Source organism: Papaver somniferum, chromosome 4 (genome assembly GCF_003573695.1).
Source record: "Papaver somniferum cultivar HN1 chromosome 4, ASM357369v1, whole genome shotgun sequence".
NCBI classification, from domain to species: domain Eukaryota; kingdom Viridiplantae; phylum Streptophyta; class Magnoliopsida; order Ranunculales; family Papaveraceae; genus Papaver; species Papaver somniferum.
The window spans coordinates 161,719,025-161,732,283 of record NC_039361.1 but is presented as its reverse complement, the minus strand read 5'-3'; positions in this window follow the sequence as shown (position 1 = coordinate 161,732,283).

Sequence of the window (13,259 nt, the reverse complement as noted above, 5' to 3'; positions counted from 1 at the left end):
TGAATCTTAATAGGCTGCCAGAATTCCTTACCCCCAACAATGATATGAATGCCATTAGTATCAAGTTCAGCGAAATTAATATCAATGAGAACTGAAGCGTAATACCCATACTCATGATCTAATGTACGCTTATCAACAAAAATTGGAGTACCAAGTGATTTACCAAACGCCAACAACGTTTTCTCAATCCAAAATTCAACAGGCAATCCAGGGAACTTAACCCATACCGTATCATGAGAAGTATTATGTTTATCCGCATTAAAACCAGGAAAACATTCCATTAGGCTAAGCTTTTGTTGATCAAACATCCAAGCCTCAGCATTAAGTATCTTATCTCTATCTTCCTTAGCTTGCAGCTTGATAATAGAAAAACCTCTATTCATAGGAATGAATTGAACTCGGCCCTGACCTTGTTGCCATTGTTGCTCAAAACTATTCTTCACATCCTGAAAATTGACTCCCTTAAAATGCAAACGGTCTATAAGGTTGAATCTCCAAATATCACAACCCTCTTCATAAAAAGAAACTGGAAGCACAACTGCCGGTTTTCCTTATTTCAAAGTAGGGTTTGGTAGTGTATTCAAATCCACAAAAGTTGTTGGAATATGTTTTTTACCTAAATTTTTTTCAGCATACGTGAGAACTCGCGCTTGGGGAGGATCAGTATCATCCCCCATCTCAAATCACCCGAGAATGATTGAGGAAATTAAAAAAAAAATCAAAAAAATTTGAAAACCCTAAACTTTTTGCGAGAGAGGGAAAAAATTTAGGAGAGAGAAAACTGAGGACCAACCGTATACCATTCACTAAAGGGTGTGAAGCGGATGGGAATTTTTGATATCCAACATATTATAAGTAGGGTACGGATACAACCTTACAAATCCGTTGGACATTCAGACCCATTAAATTCGGACACTTAGGTAGTTTTCAGAAAATATTAATTTAGAGCATCCACAATGGTGCGAGCAAAACCAAAGAGCAAAAACTAAAAATATTGGTATTTTTTAGTTTATAGTCGGTGTTAAACACAGCGGGAACGACCAAATTACACTCAAGCGTACGTATAATCTGCGCATGAAACGAAACAATCATATAAATTGCGCCTCACTCACAGGCGAAGATTACAGATATGCCTAACCCAGACGCCCATTATAACTTCGTCTGAAAACAGACGAACTTTATAAGTTGGTCTCTTTAAAATCCATGGACAAACCATGTTTATAAGTTGGTCTGTTTAAAATCCATTGATCAAGACCATGATAATATACATATATCTCATCATCCATGGAACAAAAGACCTGCCCCTCATGACATGTTAACTTAGGATGAGCGATTCAGTATTTAAACACAAGTTTTTGAATTGTATTTTTGTTGTTTTAATCTGAGATTTTGGTCCAGAAAAGAGAGAGAGAGCGAGACAGAGAGATTTTGGAGGCGATTAATCAGACTTCAATCGTTTCTGCAACAGATTTCAATCTTAGGTAAGTTTTGCATTTGTAATTGCTTGTTCTCTTACTGATTTCATTAGTTGATTTCTTACCGATTTTGAGTTTTCAAATGCATGATATGAATACGATCTGTTACATGTTGTTGATTATGATCTTGTTGTTGATTTTGTTGTTTCTTAGATTTTGATTATCCTGAAGCGCTTTTGATTTACTGTTTTTGATTTTGATTGTTTCATCTATGTGTTTTAACAACACTCTGAATCTTATATCTTCGATTAATTGATCGAGTATTTAATTTCTACTTATTTTTTGATTATATAGAATGTGTATTTTCATGTACACTGTTCACGTTTTAGGTTATTCAAATCTGAAAATGTGATTTAAAGCTTCAAATGTTATTATCTCTCTCGTCTTAAATTGTTATTCAAATCCTTTTGATTTTTAAATATCTTTGTTAGTTCGATTTTTTTATTTATTTTAAATCTCTTTGCGTAGGTGGTTGTCTTAGATATTGTTAACGACTTTCTTCACCCTCTAGGATTGCATGGTATAAATTTCTCTGGTAATCCCTTTATTTGGTGTAATAAAAGACATGGAAATAAATTTATTTAGGAAAGAATTGATAGAATTCTAGGAAATGACATTTGGTTCAATTTATCTGCTAATTCTCATGTTTATCATCTTGCTCCCATTGCTAGTTATCATAGTCCCCTTGTTCTAACTACTTCTAGGGATCCTAATCATGTCAAAAAAACCCAGAAAATTTAATAGGTGTTAGCTAAGAGATGCTAGCTGTAAAACTATTATGGAGGAATACTAGCAAACTAGTACTCAAGGTTCTAAAGCTTTCAGACACAAACAATAGCTGAAACGGGTTAAACATGCTCTAAGTAATTGCAATTCTCATTCCTTTGGCCATATTCAGACAAAAATTACTTGTCTTAATACAAAACTGGAAATTCTTTATGCTCAAGGTATTATGGACACTAATGATCCTTGACTTGTTAACACTCTTTCTGGACTAGGTCACTGGAAAAACATAAATGAATTTATTTATAAACAAAGAGCTAAAGGTGATTCCTTAAAAATAGATGATAAAAACATAGATTAATTTTATTCTAGGACCAATTATAGGAAGATAAAAACTGAAATTGAGGGTGTACATGATGTATTGGGGGATTGGATTACTGATAGGAGTGATATATATAAAAGCTTAAACATCACTTTTCTTCAATAAATAGAACTAGTACAGTAAAAACCCTATAAATTAATCCGCGATAAATTAATAAATTTTGCCGGTCCCAAGCAGGGGATAACATGCTAAATTAATAACTCGCTAAATTTATAAATTAATAAAAAAATTCGGACTATCTATAGGTCCCTTCCGATGTATAAATTGACAACTCCTTACTTTACATAAACTTAGTTTTATGTTTATGTTAATCTGGTATAAAATAATTCAATTGTGGTATGATTTTTCTTGAAATTGATGTCACGTTGAATATCATTTGGATTTTTCTTGAGATTAGAAGAGTTTTTAGTGTTGTCGATGCAATAACTATTCAATGTCTTCGCAACTTTGATAGTTTTTTACGTGAAGGTGTCTCTACGACTACAATTTTATCTTCAGCTTTGACGTCATCACTTTCCTCGTTCTAATGATACTCTCAGTTATTTCCTCGTCGGTCAAAAATATGAAATCGTATTTTCTCGAGATTAGTTCAAAAGGTAACCAACCGTCCATTCTGTTGTGATAATTCAGTCATTTGATTAAATTTTGTAGTTCTCTAGTGCTTTTATTATCTAACATTTCAATTGAATTGTCATTCATTGAATGAACAGACAACAAGGTTCATCACGTCTAAAACATTAATCTTCTCGGAATTTGGTTCTCCTGCGTCATAACCCTTCAAAACACCACGATAGAATCAACGACGATAATGCATCTTGAAAGATCATATAATCCTTGTATCACAAAGGTTGGATCTTTATTGTGGTGTTTGGTGGCAAGAATACACATGTTTTGAGAAATTAATATATAAATTAATTATTATTATTTTATTGATAATTTAATATCGCGATAAATTGATAAATTTTGTCGGTCCGAACACTATTATTTTATAAGGGTTATACTGTAATCCAATTTTTATTGATAGTTTTTTTTTTTGCTGCATCCAACCTCGTTCTCTGAAATTGATAATGCGAAGCTTATGAGAATACTATCTTATGATGACATCAAATATGTAGTGTTCAATATGAAACCATGGACTTCACCTGGACCTGATAGATTCTCACTTGGTTTTTACCAACAAATATGGGAGATTGTTAGTAATGATAGTATAAAGATGATAAAATCATTTTTTTCATGATAAGTTTGTGCTCGAGGAACAAAATCGTAATTTTCTGTCTCTTATTCCTAAGATAAATTATCCTATGACAAATGATTTCTTTAAACCAGTTAGTCTTTGCAAAAATTCTTATAAAATAATATGTAAGCTAATTTCCAGTGGGCTCAAACCTCTTCTTAATAAGATCATCTCTTCGAACACAACATAGTTATGGCACATGACCTAGTTGATACCATGAAGAAGTGAATCAGAAAAATGGTTTGACGGTTGCTAACTTAGATATGTCTAAGGATTTTAATAGGATTGAGTGGAAATATTTACTTGATTTCTTAGCTAAATTTGGTTTTCAACCTGATTGGTGTCAACTTATAAATCAATGTGTCACCACCACCTCTACTTTTGTACTTTTGAATGGAGCTCCAAGAATCAATTTTGACCAAATCCCTATCTTCTTATCTATTTATCATACATATGGATATTTTGTATAAAGCTTTGATTTCTGTTGGGAATCAAAACCAACTATATGAGATAAAGGTTTCTACTATTATTCCTGCTATCTCACACTTATATTGTTTTTGAAGAAAAATGGTGCTTAAATTTTAGTTTATATATGCAAAATTTATTGTATGATTTTTTAATCTTTTTACATATGAATATTTACAAATGGATATAAGTATTTTTTTTATGATTTAAAAGTCGATATCATTGAAGTATTCATGCATTAAAAAACTCAATAATATATTCATATTATATTATAATAATTTTTTTTAAAATGATAATTTTGAAAGAAAAATTACATAGCAGGCAAGCGAGCAACAAGCTGCGCCGCAAGCCCTTTTTGAATTGCAAAATCTATTATTTTAAAAACACAAAATAAAAATACACAATGTCTCATGATATATAAATATTACTTTTTGTGTATGAATATTTGACATTTAACATCTTTTTACATATAATTACTCAGGATAACATGATTTTTCCTTGTTTGAATGTAAATATTCTTTTTCGCAAATTATTTTTCATGAATTTGGACATTTTGCCAATTTTATAATTTTAAATAGTTAAATTTAAAAAAAAAACTAGTTTAAGTTGTTAACCTTTTTTTGGTAATTCAAGAAAGAAAAATCTAAAAATAACTTTCTCCTTATATTTAGATAAATATAAAATGGCAAAAGTTGAATGATATGAGGGAAAAAACAAAGTGGGAACAGTTTCAAGATTTTGTGGTACATATACCTCCTCCAACCCTCAGAAAACAAAAGAGCATACAAATGAAGGACTAGTCAAGTTTGAGGAGTCGGTGGTGTCGATGCTCCATTTCCGTACGAGCTTGACACCCTCCACAAAAAAGCAAAACCACAAAACAGAACATTCTAAATTTTCACATTTTGCCCCTTTTTATAAACAAAGAGCTAAAGGTGATTCCTTACAAATAGATGATAAAACATAAGTTACTTTTATCCTTACAAATAGCTTGACACCCTTCATGTGGCAGATGAAGATTCATTTGATGAGTTTAATCACAAAGTGTCTAAAATTGTTAATGCATCTTTTGCATTGGGTAAGACTATTCTTGAAAAGGACATTGTGATGAAAATTCTCAAATCACTGCCATCTAGATACGATTCTAAGAAGCATGTCATCGTTGAAGGAAATAACCTTGATGCTCTTTCCAGAAACACGTTGGTTGGAAAGCTAAAGATCTTTGATCATGAGCACACATCCAAAATCGGAAAGGATGTTGCTTTCAAAGCACAAAAGAATATTAAATTACTTGACACAAGTAAAAGTGTTTATGTCTCTGAGGATGATCTTTCTGAGACTGATTCATCAGATGAAGATCTTGACAAATCAGTCTCTATGATCACAAGACAGTTTAGAGATCTTCTATTCAAGAGAAGTAAACGGTTTTCAAGAGACAAACATTAAAGGTTTCTACTATTATTCCTGAAATCTCACACTTATTTTTTTTTTGAATAAAAATGGTGCTTAAATTTTAGTTTATATATGCAAAATTTATTGTATGATTTTTTTAATCTTTTTACATATGAATATTTACAAATGGATATAAGTATTTCCTTTTTATGATTTAAAAGTCGATATCATATTCATGCATGAAAAAACTCAATAATATATTCATATTATATTATAATATTTTTTTTTTAAAATGATAATTTTGAAAGAAAAATTGCATAGCAGGAAAGCGAGCAACAAGCTGCGCCGCAAGCCCTTTCTGAATTGCAAAACCTATCATTTTAAAAACACAAAATAAAAATACACAATGTCTCATGATATATAAATATTACTTTTTGTGTATGAATATTTGTTATTTAACATCTTTTTACATATAATTACTCAGGATAACATGATTTTTGCTTGTTTGAATATAAATATTCTTTTTCGCAGATGATTTTTCATGAGTTTGGACATTTTTCCAATTTTATAATTTTAAATAGTTAACATTAAAAAAAAAAACTAGTTTAAGTTGTTAACCTTTTTTGGTAATTCAAGAAAGAAAAATCTAAAAATAACTTTTTCCTTATATTTAGATAAATATAAAAAGGCAAAAGTTGAATGATATGAGGGAAAAAACAAAGTGGGAACAGTTTCAAGATTTTGTGGTACATATTCCTCCTCCAACCCTGAGAAAACAAAAGAGCACACCAAATGTAAGGACTAGTCAAGTTTGAGGAGTCGGTGGTGTCGATGCTCCATTTCCATACGAGCTTGACACCCTCCAAAAAAAAAGAAAAACCACGAAACAGAACATTCCAAATTTCCACATTTTGCCCCTTTTTATAAACAAAGAGCTAAAGGTGATTCCTTACAAATAGATGATAAAACATAAGTTACTTTTATCCTTACAAATAGCTTGACACCTTTCGTATGGCAGATGAAGATTTATTTGATGAGTTTAATAACAAAGTGTCTGAAATTGTTAATGCATCTTTTGCATTGGGTAAGACTATTTGATTAACGATTTTTTTCGTGGTTGTAGTAATGAGGTTCAAACTCTCGGACTTGTGAAGGATAATTTTTTAGAAAATAAATATATATACAAATATTGACAAATTGGTAGAGAGGTACTGGGACTAATGATTCGGCCAATCTTCATAACATAAGGCTTAATGATTTATTCTCAACAATAATAGCTCAAAACATATATTGACTCTTATTTTTGCCAAGATAAATTCTCCAAATATTAGATGTAAATGTTAAGCATCAGGCATCAAATCATCTAAGCTAAGCATGCCACATCAAATCAAATGACAACTAATTTTTTCAAATCATAATTTCAATTAAAATTAGTGCAAAAGTCATGAGAAGAATTAAATATAATTACCCAAGTGTGAAATTAGGCTTCCTCCATCACCCCAGTGTTGGGGTTTAGCTCATCATAGTAAAAATGCTCCCAAAATATTTCATCGATGCTCAAAAGTGTTTTACAATGAAGAGAAATACAAGAAATTGATTAAAACAGAAATCTGCGACCCACAGAAGGCGTCCAGAATCAACGACAGATCTGAGGTGCTGTTGTCGTTGAAGAACTACGACCCACGGAGACAGTCGATGTTTCTGTTGATAAACGACTAATGCTGCGAGTCGGTTCTTCGTGTTCTTCAGGCGTGTTAATGGCAGCAGCAGCAGCAGCAGCAGGTAACTTCTCTGCAACTCCTCCTGCGCCTCTTTGCTCGCCTCCAAACCTCCCCAAACTCTCGACATCCTCTCTAGTAGACCCAAATAGCCTTTATATACTGTTTAATGCCTTCAAATCTTCACAATAACTCCCCGAAATCTCCATTAACGTCGGGAATATTTTCTTTGTATTTGATGCAGGATATGGGATTTTCTTCCCTGTTTAACTCTTCTACGCGTCTCTGGATTGTCTTAAATTGTTCGTATAATATCATGAGAGAATATCTTCCCAAATATCTTCTCCCAATCTTCACACAGCTTCCGTAATTAAAAATATCTCGGTCCCCTGTTTACTTCCAAACTCGGATTTCTGGCCCAAGTTTTTCAATCCAATTCATTGTACCAAGCTTGTTAGGCTATATTAGGTCCATCCCAATCATTTCCAGCGATTGAATCTCGCTCAAAGCCCACACAAGATCGAACCCTAAACTGCCAGTGAAGTGTGCATGGCATAAGATTTTCCCGCCATTTTTTGAATCGTGAAGAAAGGGTGTCCTCCCCCTAACCAGAACTGGGGTGCGAATAGCAGCTGCCTTGGGGGTGACCTGGGGTTGCCCCTTAGTAATTAGGTTACCCCTTATCCAAAAGCGAGAGTCCGAATAACACTTGTCCTCCGGGTGCCAAAATCAACTTTTCGAGCCGAATTTTCCAAAAATATTTATTTCCAAAAAATACCTACAAATACATAAAATAACAAAATTAGTACAAAATCGAGTGCCAACAATATATAGTATTGAGATCAAATTAGACACAAAAATGTGTCTATCAAATACCCCCAAACTTATTATTTGCTAGTCCTCGAGCAAAATTTATTCTTGAAAAGTGACCGAGTTAATCTCGGGTGGGTTTATCAGAGGTGTACCCACAAAAACCAATACTCCAGACCCTAGCTATCTACGCAGAACCTTGGAAAGCACTAAAGAACCTCCTTGGTTGGCATACAATTATTGACTTTAAGAGGAAGAACCCTGATGCGAAATTCCAATTGCTGTACACGAGTTTGCACTCAAGCATACTAAAATTCATATAAGTGACAGAGCTCTCCTAAGATAGTTTCACGATGGACATCATACTCGGAGTCAGACTAATCACATGAAAAGATTAAGAAGATGGAAAAATAAAAATGTAGATGGTTGAAAAGTGAACGGTGTTTCCCATATCTGTCTGAAGGCCTCTGCCAAGATGAACCTAACCTAAATGACTGAGATACCGGTCTGACTAATATTAACACACTGGCATATACAAGGGAACCAGTGGTCAATAACTTAAATCTAGATCAACAAACTGGCAAATACATGGGAACCAGCAGTTGACTACACATAAAAATAACCTTTTTTTTTTTAACTTAACGGCATGAATAGATCTTTTTGATCCAAGCGCATGCTTCTTGTCAGCAGATTACATGATAGTTCCCACGGGTCCTGCATTCCACGCTTGCTTAGGCGACGGAAACAGGGAGAACACACGCATATTGCTATCCAAGTGTTAATACTTATTCCGATTGGTCTAACTGGTCCGGTCTTTTTTTTTTTTTTTTTTTTGAAAAAGGTAACTCAGTCACTCTATTTCACCCTAGCAAAGGTAACAACTTGAATCGTGTGCCCCACCAAATCACTTGAAACAAAAGAAAACTAAAAATAGAAAGTGAAAAGGACTCGACAAGATATGGCGAAACTATCATGTTATTTCTAACACCTGAGCTCTGTGCTTTTATGAATAGACTCTATAGATGTTTCCATCTAGTCAGATTAGTTCCTCAACTCCTAAAACAAAAATGTTTCCATCCACTTAGATTGGTTAGTGCTATCCTAAATACGCATAAATTCTAGGCTCTGGAGTTTATTTATTGCAACTAAAAAGTTTCTCCCATACCCCCAAACTTAAATCTAACATTGTCCTCAATGTTCTAAAGATGAAATTAAAAGCATGAACAAGGAGAGACAGTTACTATTTGAAGCAAAAGAGTGAAGGAAGGATATTACCGGGTTGCATGAGATTGGGTTACCTCCCAAGAAGTGTTAAGTTTAAAGTCTTCAGCCAGACTTAGGAAAGGATTAGTCAACTCGAACCATAAAGTAACAGTCGAAATAACTGTGGGTCTTCAAAACGAAAAAGAGCTGACCAAAGGAAACTACAATAACCCAAGAAAGTGAACAAGAATAACATGCCCTTATCTAGTTTCCTGATTAAGATATTTATATCTAATTGTGGTTCAGGTTCAGGTTCTATGAAAGGGTCTAAATAGAATATTTTCATTGGCTGCGTTTCTTCATAGATGGGATCCGAATCACTAGGTCTTAGAGTCTGTAAAAACTCAAATACGAACTTAGAATCACGAAGTAATAACCTAAATAATTGCAGATCCTCTAAGTCAGTCAGATATGACTTACAAAGTTGACCACAGTGAGAATTGTGGTCATTCTTAAGCAAATGTGTCGATTCTAATTTTCTAAGGCATTTAGGTTTAGTCTCACAACTTAATAAGTGACACATTTGAAATCTATACGTTCCCACAATTGGAAGAAAACTATTTGGTGGGAAAACAAAATCAATCTTGGTATTATTGCCTGGGTTAACCACATCAACCAGAGGATGGGTTTCTAACATTTGAGACTCTTGTTGGATATCATTAGGTTCTGGAAAACGATTATGAAGATAATCTTGTAAGATGGTTGAGGCATTGATGTCAAGTCCCAAGTGAGGGACCTTACTAAGAGTTAAAGCACATGGAGAATGATACTCACCCCCAAACTTAGAGTTTTCGGCGTCTCTAGATAGACTGGTCATAACCTCCCTAATTTCTAGGTCGGCAATTGATTTTTCTAAGTCAGGTTCATCCTCGCTAATCTCTACGAGTTCATCTAAGACTATTGTTTCTAAATCGTTTGACTCGATCTCAAGATAAACTGGTTCCTCTAAACCATCATCGGTTTCGTAAACAGGACATACTACATCGTCTGAGACGGGGGTATCTCTAGTCAAATCCTCGTCCTTTTGAATAGGTGAATAATTTTTAAAATTATTAGGATCTGAACCAGAAATAATATAATCATTATAAGGCTCAACTGGGGTAACAAATTCCTGATCACTATTCCCACATATTTCAGATTCTTCATCATCACTATCCTCATCATCATGATACAATTTTTGAAATTCAAGAATTCTCAATCTTTGTTCCAAACTACATGGTCTATGTTTATAATATTTCTCATAGATCGTTAGAGGTGATTCCTCAATAAAAGTTGGAGTATCCATATATCGCTGCCCACGCATATATTCACCAAGAGTCATTTCCGAAGACGTCTCTTGATAACGAGAATTTCTAGACATATATTATCGCAACGTCATCGCAGGTGGCGTCTCCTCAAAAGGATTCATCACCGAAGAAATATAAACTACAGAGGGATTCTATACAATCACAAACAAGGCCGACTCGACTCCACCAAAGCAAACCTAAAGATTTCTAGCAAACAAAAAGCATGATGGCTCCACTTAGATTGTTTCTAGACCAGCTTCTATCTTTCGAAAGGGAATTCGTTGCAATTTGAGCAAACCCCTCTGGAATCAATCCAAGTCAAAGTAAGTTGAATTGAGGCGAGGGAAGCTCAGTGGAGCTTTGATACCCAAGGCCTCACCGCTATCACAAGGCGGCGCAGTCACGCATTCAACTCACAGAAACCATCATGAACTTTGGAGTGTGCTTAAAGAGCAACCAATATTTTTCGAACGAGTTTCCTATTAAGCTCGTTACCCTATCAGTCTCGTTCTATTCTCCGGCAGCGGCGCCATTTTGTTGTTGTTTTGAAAGTGGTAGTAAAAGTTCGTTGCTCGGACTTGTAAAGATTAAAGTTTTCTAAAATAATAAATATATACACAATAATTGTCACAATGGGCGAGAGATACTGGGACTAAAGATTCGGCCATTTTTCATTTTCAAGTGGTTCAGAATTTAATTCTAGGCGATTATAGTTCAAAACAAAACAAATATTAACTCTAGTTTATTGCCAAGATAGATTTATAAAATATTACTTGTATTTCTTAAGCATGGCATATCAAAAATCCCTAGGACTAAGCATAAACCATCAAATGAAATCACAAATAATTAATTAAAATCTTAATTCAATTAAAATTGGTGCAAAAAGTAAATATAGAATTAAATAAAATTACCCCAAGTATGAAGTTTGGCCTCCTCCGTCGTCCCAGTGTTGGGTTTTAGCTCATCATAGTAAAAATGCTCTCAAAATAATTATTTATTGCTCAAAAAGTTGTTTACAAATGATAAAAATGAGTAAAACAATTGAACAGAAAAATCGCAACAGAAATAACTGTTGCAAAGGCGCTGTTCAGCTGTTACAAAAAGAACGATAAATGATAACTGCTGTTGTACGAAGAACTACGACCCACGCGTGTGCGTCTTAGACACTGTTGATAAACGACTGCTTCTGCGAGTCCGTTCTTCGTGTTCTTCATCTTCATCAATGGCAGCAGCAGCAGCAGAGAGAAATCATGGTTCTCGATCTGCAGCGTTCCTTCTCTCCTCCCAACTCTCGACAGCCCTTCCCTGTGATAGTAGCAACCTATTTATACACCTAAGCCTCATTGAATCTCGCCATAACTCCTCAAAAATCTTCACAATGAAGAAAAATATTTTTGAGAATAATTTCTTATTTCTTCCTCTGTGTACGTTAATTGTCTTGGAAATCTTCATAAACTGATTTATACGCATCCTAGGAGAATATCTGGGCTTAACTACACAAACATGCAACATCTTTTACGTGATTTTCTTTCCAAAAATGAGACGATATTCTTTTCTCTGTTTTGATTGGGAATTGATTTTCTGGACAAATTTGATCGATCCCAACCACCATAATATCTTCATATACTCATATCACATATACCCATTAAGTCTAAGCTCTTTAATCTCGTTAAAACACCTTCAAATGTCGAATTGAAAATCTGCCAGTAAAGGAAAGAATTTTCCCGCCAAAACAAATTTTGAATTTAGAAAGAAGGTCGCCCCTTATCCAGTGGTCGCCCCTTATCCAAAAGCGAGAGTCCGAATAACACTTGTCCTCCGGGTGCCAAAATCAACTTTTCGAGCCGAATTTTCTTAAAATATTTATTTCCAAAAAATACCTACAAATACATAAAATAACAAAATTAGTACAAAATCGAGTGCCAACAATACGGACATTGAGGACAAATTAGACACAAAAATGTGTCTATCAAATACCCCCAAACTTATTATTTGCTAGTCCTCGAGCAAAATTTATTCTTGAAAAGTGACCGAGTTAATCTCGGGTGGGTTTATCAGAGGTGTACCCACAAAAACCAATACTCCAGACCCTAGCTATCTACGCAGAACCTTGGAAAGCACTAAAGAACCTCCTTGGTTGGCATAAAATTATTGACTCTAAGAGGAAAAACCCTGATGCGAAATTCCAATTGCTGTACACGAGTTTGCACTCAAGCATACTAAAATTCATATAAGTGACAGAGCTCTACTAAGATAGTTTCACGATGGACATCATACTCGGAGTCAGACTAATCACGTGAAAAGATTAAGAAGATGGAAAAAGAAAAATGTAGATGGTTGAAAAGCGAACGGTGTTTCCCATATCTGTCTGAAGGCCTCTGCCAAGATGAACCTAACCTAAATGACTGAGATACCGGTCTGACTAATATTAACACACTGGCATATACAAGGGAACCAGTGGTCAATAACTTAAATCTAGATCAACAAACTGGCAAATACAAGGGAACCAGC